The following is a 17,028-nucleotide window of genomic DNA, read 5'->3' as shown; positions in this document are numbered from 1 at the left end:
GTAGAGTCCAAATTAAAAATTTAATCATTATAAATTAGTCTTGGGAATTTACTTTTGTAATGCATTTTAAGAGAGTGTCATTATAGTTGCATAAATATTTATATATGTTTTACATGAAGGGTTTCCTATTACTGAATAAAATGAATGTATTTAACATGTGAATATGACATGACAATTTAGTTAAGTGAAAAAATTTCAATTTTTTAAAAGAGAGTATATTCAAGCACTGTTATTTAAACTAGGAAAAAAAACTGTCCATAAGTGACTAACTTCCCTGTATTTTAACTTATCACTCAAGCTATAAGATAATGATATGTAATATAAATATAAATCACTCAAACATTATTTGTTTTAAATTTACATTGAATAGTGGCTATAATATATTTTCATTAAATATGGGTAGAATTTAAGTATTCATTATAAGGATTAAAACTTTGCTTCTTAACATTTAGATACAAATCCTGACTTTAGATGATTGACTTATTTTTTTTCAAAGATGGTAATAGCACATTTATTAGATGTTATAAAATCATTACTTTGTTTATTTATTTATTTACAAAGTTATATGTTTTGTCTTCTTTTAGGAAAAGCTCTACTTCAGACTGTTGTCACCTGCTTAGATAACCATTTCTTGGCAAGCCATGTACAATTCTCATTCTTTTCTAATTAATTAATTTATTTATTTATTTAGTAGTTTATTTACTTTTATTCTGTTGTAGCCCACACACACACACCTCCTCACAGTTCCACGCATCCTCCCTCTTCTCCCCCTATGTCTGTCCCCTACTCCACTGATAGGGGAGGACCTCCTTTCCTTCTATTTGATTCTATCCTATCAGGTCTCATCAGGGCTGGCAGCATCATCTCCCTTTGTGGCCTAGCACGGCTGCATCCCTTCAGGTATAGGTGATCAAAGAGTCAGCCACTGAGGTCATGTCAGAGATAGTCCCTGATCCCCTTACTAGGGAACTCATATGGAAACTGAGTAGCCTATGGGCTTCATCTGAGCAGGGGTTCTAGGTCCTCTCCATGTATCATCCTTGCTGGAGTATAAGTCTCTTCAGGACCCCCTGAACCTAGATTTTTTGGATCTGTTGCTCTCCTTGTGGAGTTCCTGTCTGCTCCAGGTCTTTCTATTTCCTCCTTCTTCCATAAGGTTCCTTGCACTCTGTTCAAAGTTTGGCTGTGAGTTTCAGCATCTCCTTTGATACCCTAATGGTCAGAGTCTTTTAGAGGTCCCCTGTGGAAGGATCCTGTCCTGTTCCCTGTCTTCTACTACTTCAGAGGGCAATTGTCATTCTTTTAGCAATGTCTTTTGTCAATGATAGCTGAGAGGGCCAATTAAGTGTTCTTGACAAAGCATTTACAGAACACTTACGTTACATTAGAAAGAACATTCGAGTCTCTCTGAGGAAAAAAAAATAGAGACTTGATTTTCTTCAAGCAACATTGTTAGCTTCCATACTGAAAGCTGCTTCATAAATCTTTGTCCTTAATAATATGTACATTTATATCTTACCCTTTATTATCTGTCTTCCCACTAGGTGGCAGGGCTTTGTCAGTTTTGTTAATGATTACAGCCTCTGGCAATTAGTAGGTGCTCAAAAAAATAGAGCAAATTAAATGATTCAGTGATGGGTTTATGAAGCCTGTTTGTGATACCATATTGCATAAGATTCATAAGCTAAGCCCACACTCCTACTGAAACGGAGAAAAGTGTGATAGAGAATTTCATTCATTGGCTTGTAAGTTTGTGCTTTCAATATGTATATTTGCCAGGTTCTCTGAAGATGGGACATCAGACAAATGCCAGGATATTGAGTGAGCCAGCAAAACCAGAACCTTTGTGTGAACACATTCTGGCTACAGTTTTTGGGTTTACAATCAACTAGGTCTTGGCTGCACTGTTATGTGAGCAGCAGGTGTCTGAAAGCATTAATTGTCCAATCAGACATCTGTGGAGCTGGCATGTGGCTGGCTGAAGAAGTTGCAGTAAAGATGGTGCTAGAAGAACAGTGTTAATAGACTTTATTCTGTTTCCAGTATATTCCTACGGAAACATTCAGTGCTGTCTTAACAGTTGCTCACATTTTAACTGCAAACCACTGTTTCTATTAAACTTTCCTAACAGGGCACTGAAAGAATTTCATATACACAACAGACAATACATGATAGACTATACATTCTATGCTTTCATATTCCCACTAAACTACACATGATGGACTATGTATACTTTATATTCACATTCGCAGCATACTATGTATTGATAGACAATACATTGTATGCACAAGAAAACCAACAGCATTCTATTTGCTGAAGTCTTACAGAACTTCAACAAATAGGCTTCCCAGGTTTGATCTCCTTTGCAAAATTCAGGTTTAACACAAATATATGTTAATGACACAGCTTCTATAGAGGTTTTCTATATAAGTTTCTGTAACATATGTTTAAATTTTTTACTCTCAGAAGAAATTCTACACATAATTTTCTATATAGCATCTCCATTTTAAGATGCGGTTTTGCTTTAAGAGGTTTTTTATTTTTGTTTGTTTCTTTCCCGCTTCTTTCATAAGATTCCCTGCACTCTGCCCAAAGGTTGCCCATAAGTCTCAGCATGTGCATTGATAGTCTTCAGGGCAGAGCCTTTCAGAGGTCCTCTGTGTCAGGCTCCTGACTTGTTCCCTCTTTTCTCCTTCTTCTGAAGTCTATCCTGTTTGCCTTTCTGGGTAGGAATTGAGCATTTTAGCAAGAGTCCTCCCTCTTGGTTAGTTTCTTTAGGTGTATAGATTTTAGTAGGTTTATCCTATATTACATGTCTATATGAGTGAGCATATACCGTGTGCATCTTTCTGCTTCTGGGATAGCTCACTCAAGATGATCTTTTCCAGATCCCACCATTTACCTGCGAATTTCATGATTTCCTTGTTTTTTATTGCTAAGGACAGGAACTCCACAAGGAGAGCAACAGAGCCAAAAAAAAAAAAAAATCTGAGCACAGGGGTTTTTCCTGAGACTGATACTCCAACCAAGGACTAAACATGGAGATAACCTAAGAACCCTGCTGCACAGATGTAGCCTATGGCAGTTCAGTATCCAAGTGGGTTCCATTGTAATAGGAACAGGGACTGTCTCTGACATGAACTGATTGGATTGCTCTTTAATCACCTCCCCCTGAGGGGGAAGCAGCATTGCCAGGCCACAGAAGAAGACAATATAGCCACTTCTGATGAGACCTAATTGACTAGGATCAGAAGGAAGGAAAAGAAGACCTCCCCTATCAGTGGACTTGGGGAGGGGCATGCATGCAGAGGGTGGAGGACGGGAGGGATTGGGATGGGAGGAGGGAGGAAACCACAGAGGGGATACAAAGTGAATAAAGTGTAATTAATAAAGAATTAAAAAAATAAAAAAATGTTTTGTATTAAAAAAGAGGGTTTTTTGCATGTACTTAGGTTATTGGAAAATTAGAAATGGAATTTTTAAAGAAAATATAAAATATATTTCTCAAAATCATGTCACTGGATTAGAGAAATAGCTCAGTGATTAAAAGTATTTCCTGCTCTTCCAGAGGACCTAGGCTTGGTTTCTATCATCCTCACGGAGGTTCACAACCAACTATAACTCCAGTTTCAGGGGATATGCACCTTTCTCGCCTTTGTGGTAGCAAGCATGAATGTGATGCAAATATGTGTGTGTGTGTGTGTGTATTATGCATATATGTTTGAGACAGGGTTTCTCTGTAGACTTGTCTGTCCTGGACTCACTTTGTAAACCAGGCTGGCCTTGAAAGTACAAAGATCCTCCTACTTCTGTCTCCCCAAGTGCTGGGGTTACAGCCATTTGCCACTGAGTCAGGCTAAATATTTTAATATGTATACCTAGTATGTATTATTTTTAAAAAAACTGTTTAGTGTTAGTTTGCCATCTCAATGACTTAAACTCTACTCACATTCTCAGGTAAATATTACCCAAAGACTACGGGTAAGGTAGAATTTTAAACAAATTTGATTTTTGCTTTTTCTCTCATGAATGGTGAAAGAGTAATCATTGATGGTAAGTATTTAATGATGTTTTTTGCTGTTAGTTCATTAAGGTTGCACCAATTCTGGTAGTGAGGAAAATAGCCATAGGTTAAAAAATTAAAAACAAAAAACAAAAAAATAAAAACAAAACAAAACAAAAAATGACTTCACGTACTTCACGTAGAGCATTAGGACCCTGAAACAGAATAAACGTTTAAGGGACAACCAGGGACCAGTGTGAAGGAAAGACTGGGATGGGAAGGTGTTCTGTAGGCCGTAAACTGTGCATGAGATTAATAACAAATATTTTACATCGGTGACGTTGAGAATCTAAGTTGTTGCAGGAAAAACAGGAGGTATTGCTGAACTTCAGGTAAAGATTCAGTTACAGATGACCTTGGCTGGGAAATCACGGCTTATTTCTCTGTTGATCTTTAATGATCTCCCACAATCTACTGAGCAGATGTATTGCAGTGATTAAACAGGTTTGGCATGCAAAAACCCTTCTTAGTTCTATCAAGCACAAAAGTAAAGTCTGGGAAGATTTTGATTATAATTAGATTGAATTATGAGATCATTTGAGTGAGGCCTGTAATACTGAGGTTTATCAACTGAGGACAAATGATAATCAAGTCTTTTGTAAAGAACCACAGCAACTTCCTTTGGTTGATGACATCCTTTGTTATCCTGTCATCCAAATCACGTGCTCCCTAAGTGGTTTATGCTCATTATCATCTAAGACACAAATATTACTATTATTTCTCTCACTGCTCAGCTGAGAATGCAAAAGTCAAAGGCTAAATGATTTGCTTCTACTGGACCATCTGTCTGGTCATTTTCATCATTTTGATTAATATTGTATTAATATATTTTAACATTTTGAATTACTGTAGAAAACAATGAAGTTTGCTCTCACATTTTCATATATACATTCCATTGTGTCTTGCTGATATTCAACTCCTGTTAACTCCCTTCTGTCTTATGCATTATGTCACAACCCACTGTAAGTTCAGCTGTGCTTCTGTCCTGCTGTTTCCAGAAGACAGTCTTTATCTGTAGTTATCCACTGCCTCTGTACACTTCCCACTTTCTCTTCTACCGTGATCCCTGTGCCAAGGCATAGAAATATGTTTAATTCTATATTGCATGTAGTGATAACCTTGTTGGATATGAAATCTTGGTTGGCAATTACTCTGATGCAGTGCTTGGCTATATATATCTTTCGATGATTCCTTAGTTTTGGAAGCTTATTATGAGGTATGGTGTTATTCTGATACATTTCTTTTTATCAATTGTCATTTTTATATTGCAGGTTTTAAATTTTTCCCCACTTGGTAGTTTATGTAAGATGTAAAATTAAGTAGATCTCTACTTATCATATCTATTTCAGGTTTCAAATAATTCTATGTCTGGCTGTATATATCTTTCCCATGATTTGAAAGATTTTATAGCTTTATATACCTCCCAGTATTATCTCAATTCTTTTTTCATGATTTCTTTACTTCATCTTTTGAGTATATTAATTTTTTTCTAATTGTTGTTACCATGTTTATTTTTATTGATGTCTAGTATTTATTCAACCTTGATTTCATCTGTTATTCTCTCCCTGTATTTTACCTTACTAGTTTATATGTTTTGTTTTCAACATTTCTGTTGGTTTTATTTCAAGATCTCCATTTTCTTCATGAATTTCACATCTGTGTTCTTAACTTTATCTTCTTCATTGCTGTCTTCAATTCGCCATCCTGAGTTTTATATCTTTAATTCATTCATTTCCCTGTATGGTTCCTCTTTGAAATGATTGAATATTTATTAATATAATATCTAGAAACATGTATCTGTCATCTTAACCATTTCTGTCATTTCGTACTTAGTAATGGAAAAATTGTGATATTTCAGAGAAATCATGTTGCCTTGTTTTTACGTTTCTTATAATTTTGTGTTGTAATTGCACATTTGTTGGCTTGGGTAGAAATGACTTCAGATTTCATAACTTGCTATCATTCCGGAACTATTATCAGTCAGCTAGGAAGCTCAGACTTAAGCAACATGTTGCTTTTCAAGATGGTACCCTGTCTCAGCCTACCAAGTCAAAGTGACTGAAGAAAGGATCTCCTCTCTATTGCCAACCCATAACACTGGAGATGTCCTAGTCATACAAGCCACCAAAGAACCAGGCTTCTGCTACTATGAGTAGGGGGCCAAGGTCAAGCCCAGACACTTGCTTTGCTTGACAGTTTAGTCTCTGTTAACCCCCTTGGACCCAGGTTAATTTACTCTGTAGGTCTTGTGGTGTCCTTGACCTCTCTAGCTCTCTCAGTCCTTCCCCACAAGATTCCCAGAGCTCCTCCTATTGTCTAGCGGTGGGTCTCTGCATCTGTTTCCATCAGCTGCTGGATGAAGCCCCTCAGAAGACAGTTATGCTAGGCTCCTGTCTGCAAGGGGATGGGAGCTTCCCTGTCTCTGAGGAGAACAAGAGGATGCAATGGGGCAAGGAGGTATGAGGGAGGGAATGGGAGGAAAGAAAGGAAGGGTGTGCAATCAGGATGTAAATTGAATACATTAAATAATTACTGGAAAAATAAAGAACTAGGCTTTCCCCTTGTACAGTAGTACTGTTAGTCTCTGCTTACTGAGGCTGCAGTGCATGTCTTTTGGATGAGTTTTCTGTTTACCCTGCCTGGACAGGGAAACCCTAAGCTGGATATTTATGCTGCTTCCTGTTTTATACTGTATTATGATGCTTTTTTTTTTCTTTTTTTCTTTTAAACTACCTGTTCTGTGATTTTCAGATTCTTCCACTTTCGCTCTCTGGACTCAAGTTTTGATTTCCCGACTCTTCTCAATTACAAGTCACACAAAGGCTGTGTCTAATCAGCATTGTTCACACACACACACACACACACACAGAGAGAGAGAGAGAGAGAGAGAGAGAGAGAGAGAGAGAGACAACAACAAAATAAACAAAACTCAGGTGGGTAATACTTCTCTACTGTCAGTTACTTCTCTATCATTTGTTATGTGGTCTGGTCTGTCGTGTGTGTGTGTGTGTGTGTGTGTGTGTGTGTGTGTGTGTGTATGTACTATATCATATAATGTATAATCAAGTCTTCTCTTAAAAGTTGCATACTTTAATAAAAATGCAAGACTGTGGGTTTTTATTTTGTTTTACTTTATAAATTTCATCCACTAATTCTAGTCACTGAGGGTGAAAAACTAAGTTAATGAATATACTTTGCTATGTCTTTTTCCCACTTCTCACTGCGACCATTTTGTTTTGGAATGTTTGTCACAGTGACTGAAAAGAACAATTACTTATACATTTCACACTATATCTCTTAAGTTTTCAGAGAAATAAGTTACTTAGCAACTTTAATAACAATGTCATACTTAGTTAGGAATACATTTTATCCAGTGGGCTTATCTCTGCTAATCCTTCAATGCCACATAATACCAAGCAGTAAGCGTTAGTAAAGAGTGTTTTGAGTCTTACTCCAAAGGCCTTTAAATGAAAGGAAAATTTGTCCTTTACAATTAGACACTGACTGATGATACAACAATAGAACCCACTAAAAATAAACATAAGTTCTAGTGAGGTGATATAGAACCAGTGGCTGTCTGACCCTCCCTCTGAGAGCAGACAATCCAAGAAAATCCAATTATCACATCCATATTCAGACAAGGAAATAAAGAAAAAAAATAACTGTATTTCTCTTTATTCCTTTTAAAGTATGAAGAAAATTTTCACAATGGACAGTAGCACACTTTTCCTGATGTACTGTTAAGGTTTCCTTCCTATATTAAAAGTTTTACTGAGATCTAGAATGAATATTTGTTTTAATTACTGAGTTTTTGAATATGTGGGTTTTATCAGAAAGTCTAAATATTAACTTTTCCATGAGCATTTATTGTAAAACACCTTTTAAATATCTAGAATATTAAACATACTAATGTTACTATTTTCTTATAAAACAAATGTATGTTACTAATGCAAATATCCATGAAATGCTACTTCCTGCACAGTCAGAGATACAGTTGAGTTTCCTTCAGGCTCTGTGGACATTGCCTCATGAGTTTTGGGTTCTAAGGAGGCCTCTTTATATCTACAGATATAAAGGTCTTCACTGTACAGCCTCTAAATTCTGATTGTTTACAACGCTGTATTTCCTAGCATCAAATTCGTTCTCATATCAATGGATTTGGAGGTGGACTTAAAGCTGCATGTTTTTCTTACATTTTATTCTAATTTATACAAAATGTATATTTTATAAATCTTTAATTGTTGAAAATATATGTTCTCTTAAGTATAAAGTCTTAAAAATGAACATTTTGAGACTGCCTGCTTTCTTCAGGTAGGGTTTTTTTTTTTTTTTCCTATTATCTGTAAAGTTACCTAAGAGTTGTGTTTTAAAAAGAAATTAGTAGGATTTTATTTTTTATTTTATCAATTTAAATTTGAAAAATTATATCTAGACAATAAGACTGACTGTGAGGCTTTCTACAATCCTCCCACCCTCTCCTAGAGGTATTTATTGTAGCAATCTTTACAAAAGGATGTTAACATTGGGAACATAATGAGAATGTGCTTCCTTTGTGGTATCTCTTCAGGTTACTGAATTTTATTACAATATTCCAGAAACTTGTTGCCTTTCATAACTTTCATTGTTAGTTGTCAAAAAGAGAAAATGGTTTCGTGGTGTAGGCCATGCTGTGAGAGGATTTGCAGCTACAGCAGTCAGTCTGAGGTGACCGGACACCTGGTGACACAGAGCAGAGTCGACTAGATGCTGGTGACCAGCCCTGCAGAGGCCCAGTGAGTCTCCGGAACATTCTTACAAGCTTCAACTTCATGTCGTTTAATTTTATTCTTTCAAAGAGCTTTTTGATCACAGAAAAACGAGATGGTAGGTGCAGGGTTCTCAAATATCTAATATCTGCATGTGTGTACACACATACATGTACACGCATGTACAAATTTACAGACAGACAAAAACAGAGAGATTCATACTTGAGAATTGCATTTTTAAAATAATTAATAAGCTTCCTTTGAGATATCACTATCATGGTTGACATTAAAGTTTTTCTTACACATTCTATTGACTTTGATAAATATATAACGATGGAATGGTAATTCCTAATGGTTTAGGACACATATATAGTATTTTATTATTTAGCAATACTATGAGCCATATTTAATTTTATGTTCTTCTAGTTTCTGGTAACAATTCACATTTATATTTTTATAACATTGTCTTTTCCAATATGTCAGATACATAAAAATCATACCATATTGTAGTCTTTACAGATTATTTCCAATTCATAACATACAGTTAAGTTTATTCTGTGTTGTTTCTTGACTTTATGGCTTATTTCTTTTAACTCATAAATACTTGAGGTATATATATATATATATATATATATATACACACACATACATATACATATATCACAGTCTGCTTATTTATTCTTTACAAAAGTACATCTTGGGCTCTAAGCTTTTTGCAGTTATTAGAAATATTCAAGGGTGGTTTGTTAGCTGAGTGGGTATAAGTGTCACCTTCCATAGATAAACATGGACATGTGTGGTGACTGGATATTTTATCATAGGGTAATTCTGTTCAGTTTTGTGGGAAACCTAAAAAATATCTTCCAATGAGCTTCTACCATTTCACATTGTGTGCTCTGGTTGCTCCATAGCCAACTAGAAGTATTGGGTATTCAGTGTCTCCACCCTGTCCAGCATTTAATTTTTTTTTGGGGGGGGATACCTAATTCTTTCCCCCTTTTTATTAATTTTTATTATTAGTTACATTTTTTAAATTTTTTATATTATTCACGGGTTATTCACTCTGTATCCCAGCTGTAGCCCCTTCCCTCATTCCCTCCCAATCCCACCCTCCCTCCCTCATCTCCTCCCTGCCCCTTTCCAAGTCCACTAACAGGGGAGGACCTCCTCCCCCTCCATCTGACCCTAGCTTATCAAGTCTCCTCAGAACTGGCTGCAATGTCCTCTTCTGTGGCCTAGCCAGGCTGCTCTTCCCTCGTGGGAAGGGAGTGGAAGAGTTCGCCGTTGAGTTCATTTCAGAAATAGTCCCTGTTCGCCTTATTAGAGAACCCATTTGGGCACTGAGCTACCATGGGCTATATCCGAGCAGGGGTTCTAGGTTATATCCATACATGGTCCTTGGTTGGAGAAACAGTCTCGTGAAGGACCCCTGTGCCCTGGTGTATTTGGTCCTTGTGGAGCTCCTGTACTCTCCACGTCTTTCTAACACCCTCTTCTTTCATATGATTCCCTGCACTCTGCCGATGGTTTAGTTATGGGTCTTAATATCTGCTTTGATACACTGCTAGGTAGAGTCTTTCAGAAGCTGTCTGTGGTAGGCTCCTGTCCTGTTACTTGTTTCCTCCTACATTTTCTCGTTGTATTAGGCAGACAGTTGTGTTTCATGCTTGCTTTGCTTTCCCTTCTTTAATAGCATGTCAGTTGGTGGCCCCTTTCTAAGTTTGTACTCTGTCTGCACAATCAGCTTTAGTTCTTTGAGGATTTTATTTTTAATTGGATTTTATCCTTATAGCTGTATTTAAGAAACTTTTTTATATTTCAGGTGATACTCCTTTATCAGATACGTATTTTGAAAATAGTGTTTCAAGTCTGTGCCTCCTCTTTTCATTTTCTGGACAATTTATTTAGCAGAAAAATGTTTTAAAGTTTAATAGAGCATACCTTATCAACTATTTTATTTTCATGGCTCATGCTGTTAATGCTGCCTATAAAGAACCACTGCTACATTCAAGGTCATCTAGAAGATACCTTAGAAGTTACCTTCTATATGGCTTTTGAGACTTAGATCTACAGTTGGGCCTATGCTCCATTTTCAGGTAACTTTTATGAAAAATGTAATGTTTATGACTACACTCGTTATAACTTCCTCTTTGCTCTCTGTGTGGACACACAGTTTCTGGGCACCATTTGTTATAAGGGATGTATTTTTTCCCATTGTCTAAACTTTTTTTCTTAAAGGTCTGCTTGTGGTGTAATTCTAGGTTTTCAGGAATAATGATTAAACAAAAAAAAAAATTAAGATGCTTTAATATCCTAGATAACCCTAGATTTCCTCCAGGTCTAAAGGGGGAGGGAAAAAGCATTGTATAATAGATTTAGAAGAAGTAGCATTCTAAGAAAATCACTGTGGTAAATGATGTGCTTTCAAGTCTAATTGGAACCATGCAGTGTAAACACAGTTTCGTATGTAACTATATGAAGGGTGGTGCTCCAGTCACTAACTGAATGAAATTCTCAAATATACAGTGTGCATGGTGGCCTTTCTTTTTAATCTTCAAAAGCTTGTTCTTTGAGAATTGTGGGAGGGTGTTGTTTTTACAAATATCATTATTATTATTCATAGTAATATCGTCATTAATTACAATTTATTCACATTGTATCCCAGCAGTAGCCCACTCCCTCATCTCCTCCTGGCCACACCCTCCCACTCTTTCCTCTGCTATGGCCCTCCCCTAGTCCACTGATAGAGGAGGTCCTCCTCCCCTACTGTCTGACCCTAGCCTATCAGGTCTCATCTGGACTGTTTGGATTCTCTTTCTCTCTGGCCTAGTAAGGCCACCTCATGAGGTGGTGGTGATAAAAGAGTAAGTGACCTAGTTCATTCCAGAGACAGCCCCTGCTCCCCTTATTAGGGAGCTCCTATGGAGGCTGGGCTGCCCAGGGGCTATATCTGGGCAGGGTGTCTAGGTCCTTTCCATGCATGGTACTTGGTTATTTCATTAGTCTCTGTAGGCACCCCGTGGGCCCAGTTCTCTTGGCTCTGGGGTCTCCTTATGGAGCTCCTGTCCTCTCCGGGTCTTACTATCTCCCCCTTCTTCCATAAGATTCCTGCACTCTGCCCAAAGTTCGGCTATGAGTCTCAGCATCTGCTTTGATACCATGATGAGTAGAGTCTTTCAGAGGACTCCTGTGGAAGGCTCCTGTCCTATTCCAAAACACCCTTCAGTAACCCATTATTTTTTTAAATTGTTGTTTCTCTATTCATAAAATAGTCTGTGTGCATGTGTGTGTATGTGTGTATGAGTGTGTTTGTGTGCATGTGTGCAAAGAGGGATTTGTGGAGGCCATGATCAGGTGTTGGATCCCTTGGAACGAGACTGATTGTGATTGTAAGCCAAGTGATTGTGAGCCAAACAATATAGGTGATGAGAACAAAACTCTAGTCCTCCGCAAGAGCAGCAAGTGCTCATAAGCGCCACACTGTCACTTTAGCCTCTTAATTCAGTTTTCTTTGGAAATCTCAGTTTTCACAGAGATGAGGAAGACTGTGTTCTACTTTAACATAATCGGTCAGTGTTGTACATTTGTCTCTAAGCACTGTGTCAGAGGCATCCCAATGTTTTTCATGTTTAACTTCTATTTCCATTTGGCTCAAAATACTGTATATAGCTTATCATTGATTTCGTTTTGTATTTTATAATAAAATTATATGGAAAGTTAAAAAAATAGTTTTACTTGTTGTCTTTTATGCTTGGAAAGTATGAAAGGGTTTTCCAAATGCATCATTAACTTTATTGTCATAATTCTAGTGGATCATTGCACTGCCTGATTAGTTTTGATTAGTTTATATAAAGTGGAGATCAGAAATTTGCAGCTGATACAAACTAGTACCTTGAACTACATTTTTAAGGCATGGGTCATGTAGGAACAGCAGTTTGAATATGAATCAGTGGTAAATTTCTATTAACTGATAAAAAATTATTTGACTGAACATTTATTATAAACTTTTACTGAACAAAAAGCATGCTAATGATTAGGGAGAGATTTAAAAAAACTGAGATGGCAATAAACATATAAATACAAAGTCTATGTAAAAAAGACTACTTGTAACAAACTAATCGGTCAATAAAATAAGAAAGCTACATATAGATGGTTAAATAGAAGAGAGATGAGAGAGAACTCTTTTAAGCAATTTACCAACTTCTGTTTATATATTTTTTAAAGATATACTTTGAGACTCAGTATTCGTGGTAATGTTTCAAAGGCCATTCATTATAATGACTGTATTCTTGGGAGTACCATATGCGTGGTTCAAATGAGAATAGCAGTCACACACACATATTTGAACCTGTTAGCTTGTGGATATCTTAAGACATAAGTCAGTCAGAAGTGAATATGTAAAGAGAAAGGCAGCTAAATGTCTGTCTGATAAAACAAAATCCCAGGGTATCTTATAGCAATGTCTTTCCACATCAAATATGGTTAAGTTTTAACAAGTTGATTGAAATAATTCCCCTCTATAGCCTTGCCTACTGATGGTGTTAAAAGCAGACTTTATTATTTATCTTTTAATGTATACCATGATTATTTTGTCTCCTTTACATTTAAAGATTACATGTTTAATCTTACAATAGTTGCAACTGCTATCCAACTTGCAATCAAAACCATTAGCTCCCTTCTTACATGTACCAGCCTTCAGAATTATTTTTTTCTTTTTGTAAAAAAAAAAAAAAAATTGTAATTATAATTACAACACTTTACCATTCCTCTTCTTAACCCTAAGACCTCCTTAGGATTGAGGGAAGTCATAGTAAGGGGAACAGGGACTACTTCTGACAGGAACTCCATGGCAGGCTCTTTGACCTCCCCACCCCTAAGGGAAGAGCAGTCCTGCTAGGCCACAAAGGAGGACTTTGCAGCCAGTCCTGAAGATACCTGATAAAACAGGGTCAGACGAAAGGGTAGGAGGTCCTCCCCAATCCGTGGACTTGGAAAGGGGCAGGAAGGAGATGAGGGAGGGAGGGTGGGGTTGGGAGGGAATAAGGGAGCAGGATACAGCTGGGATACAGAGTTAATAAAATGTAACTAATAATAATAATAAAAAATTTTAATTAAAAAAAAGGATTGAGGGAAGCTATATACCTCTTCTCTTTGTTATTCACATTTCTGGCTGCTACTTTCATTATTTGTAATTGTATGCATACATGTATGCAATGAGTAAGTTTATATTCCTAAAAATAGCCTGTTCAGCCCATATAATATTACGTGTGTGTGTGTTTTAAGATTAAGCTTTTGGCACCAATTGTGCTTTTCTCTGGAGAAGCATACTTCTCCTGTTTCCAGCCTTTCTTGGTTTCTTTTTTTTTATTATTATTTTTTATTTTTATTTTTTATTTTTTTTTTCAATGCAGTTTATTCAGGAACATTGAACAATCCTCGGACCCCGGGGAAAGCCAGCCCACAGCTTAAATAGCCTCTGGGTAGCCAACCCAGGCTTGCCACATGGGCAATGCAGATAGGTCCACATACATGGAAGCAAGCCAGATCCTCAGCCTTAGCCAAATGTGGAGTTGTTCGTGACAGAGAGCACTCACCATCGGGAAGGTGGAAGGTGGAAACCAGCTCCATCTTTAAGGCATAGCATTCCGCAGCTCTCTACAGTTCCCCCTTTTTGTTTTAGACGCATCAGGCAAGAGTAGAGGTCTGATCTCTGATATTAGAAATAAATTGGGACTTTGTACAGATGTTCATTTAGGTGTCATCCACCCAAAGAGCATCAGACCAGTCTGATACCTTTTTCTCAGAGGTGGGACCTGGGGCATCAACCCGCATGCAATCAGACATGCTCTTCTCTGGGTCCAAAGCGGCTGACCCTGAAGAAGAAGAAAACAGGAAACAACCTAGGAACCTACCACAGAGGGCCTCTGAAAGCCTCTGCCGTTCAGACTATCAAAGCAGATGCTGAGCTGGATGGGCAACTGTTGGGCAGGTGAACGGAATTTTAGGTAAGAACTGGGATGTAGTCTTGGTTTCTTTTTAAGTAACTTCTTTCCTTTGTGATTCTGTTAATATTGTCAGATCGTACTGTCCTATGGGAACCTCCAGAACCATTTCAGGTTTTTGTTTCCCGAAATAACCAATTTTTGCAAAGATATCAGTAATAGCAGAAGCAGGGCATTTAAAAAAAAATAGACACTTTCTCTAAAGGAAGTAGAACAGAGCAAGGGAGTTAAATGGTTTCACAACAGGAAGCACGGCGGCTTAAAAATCATGTAGCATAGGCTTTGGGCTTATTTTTGTAGTGAGAGCTTTCATGGATATGCTCTGTTATATGTATTTGTAAACACAACTTTTATTGTAATTCTCATTAACATCTTAAATCTTCACCCAGTGGGGTGTGTTTTACTGTTTTAAGGCATTAAGAGTAACCCTTAGACATTCCGGAAGGCCTAGGTATGTGTGAAAAACAAAACAAAACAAAACAAAACAACAACAACAACAACAACAAAAACAGCTCCTGTTAGTCGTAATATAGGCTGCCTTGTTCATGATATCATAGACACATTCTTTGACAAGCTGGTCTCTTTATATATTAATTGTGCAAGGTTTTGATTAAACAATGAGGAATTTATTTTATGTCCTCTTCTTCTGAAACACTGTGATTTCTCAGTCACTTCAAGTGACTGCCCATGTGACATGGTGACAAACACCTGAAAGGATATATGTGGGGTCAAGGTTCTGGATTTTCAGCTCATGCTAACTGGATTTTGTTGGTTCTGGGTGAATCTCTGTTGATCCAGGCTACATGACAAAAGGGAATGTGGTGTAACAGTGATTCCACTCATAGCGATAGAATAAAAGAAACAGAATAATGTTTTGGAGAAAATATATAGCTTCTAAATGCATGTCCCAATGATGTTCTTCCCCTAGCTAGAAACAACCTTCTGAGATGTTAAAAATTCAGCTAAGAATTTAAAAAATAAATGGATTAATCACTGATAAAAATAAAATCCCTTACTGTGAACTCAACTTTTAAAATTTTATCAGCTAGCTTATGGTCTTCAACAAAAGCGCCTTTGGAAAACATACTTGGATTCAAACAATAATGAAAAGCTTTAAGCAACAAGATCAGTTCAACATTCTTCTTTTATCCCATTCTTATAAGAGATGATATATTTTTCTGAGCCTGCGGTCATGGCATGTCATAATAGCTTAACTTATGTTCTTTGGCTGTCATTTGATATTATTTGACAAATCTAGCCTTGTCTACAGCACAACCATTGTTTACAATTTCTTAAAATTTGAAGCAACAGTTCAAATTCAACTCTGTATAAAAATAACAGCAGTAGCCACTATTTTTATCTATTTGCTGTAGATATATAAATATAACATACGTTAAGAGGCAAAAAGTTTTCAGAACAGTGTCACATACAAAATCGTGTATATTCTAATAATATAATTTTATAGTGTTTATTTATAGTCATATTAATTCTATACCATGTTGTTTTCTCATATTTCTATATCTTTTTAGGATTAATTTATTTTTATTAATTACAGTTTATTCACTTTATATTCCCCCTGTAGCTCCCTCCATCTTCCCCTCCCAATCTCCTCCTCCCTCCCCCTTCTACATCCATGCCCCTCCCCAAGTCCACTGATAGGGGAGGTCCTCCTCTCCTTCCTTCTGATCCTAGTCTATCAGGCCTCATCAAGACTGGCTGCATTGTCTTCCTCTGTGGCCTGGTAAGGCTGCTCCCCCCTCAGGGGGAGGTGATCAAAGGTTCTATTCTAATATTCACTTGTGAAAGATATTCAACTCTTTGTGGTGCTGCAAAGAGGTACACATGATTATATAGTTCATAGAAATAAAACTCATGTCTTAGTCTATTTAGATACAGAAACAACCAGTTAATTTAATTTTGAAAAGGACTAGAAAAAACTTTCAAAAAACTCATAAAGGATCTGAGAGTGTATCAGCACAAATTAGCCTATGATGGTTTAATCCTTGCCCGTAGTGTGTGATATCATATATCAGGAGCTGAATTATGTTCACAGTGTGCTGTGCTGTCTCCTCTTACAGGGTCTAAATGCGGCGGGAACCAGCCATCTTGGATTTTATACATAAGGTGGGCTATGAGCGCTAAGAACACCCTAGCTCACTATTCCTTTAGTCCTATATGTGGGACTCCAGGTTTGCTCACCTAAAAGCAGTGTCTTTAT

The sequence above is a fragment of the Meriones unguiculatus genome, chromosome 10, assembly GCF_030254825.1.
Source record: "Meriones unguiculatus strain TT.TT164.6M chromosome 10, Bangor_MerUng_6.1, whole genome shotgun sequence".
NCBI lineage: Eukaryota > Metazoa > Chordata > Mammalia > Rodentia > Muridae > Meriones > Meriones unguiculatus.
This window is presented reverse-complemented; position numbering follows the sequence as displayed.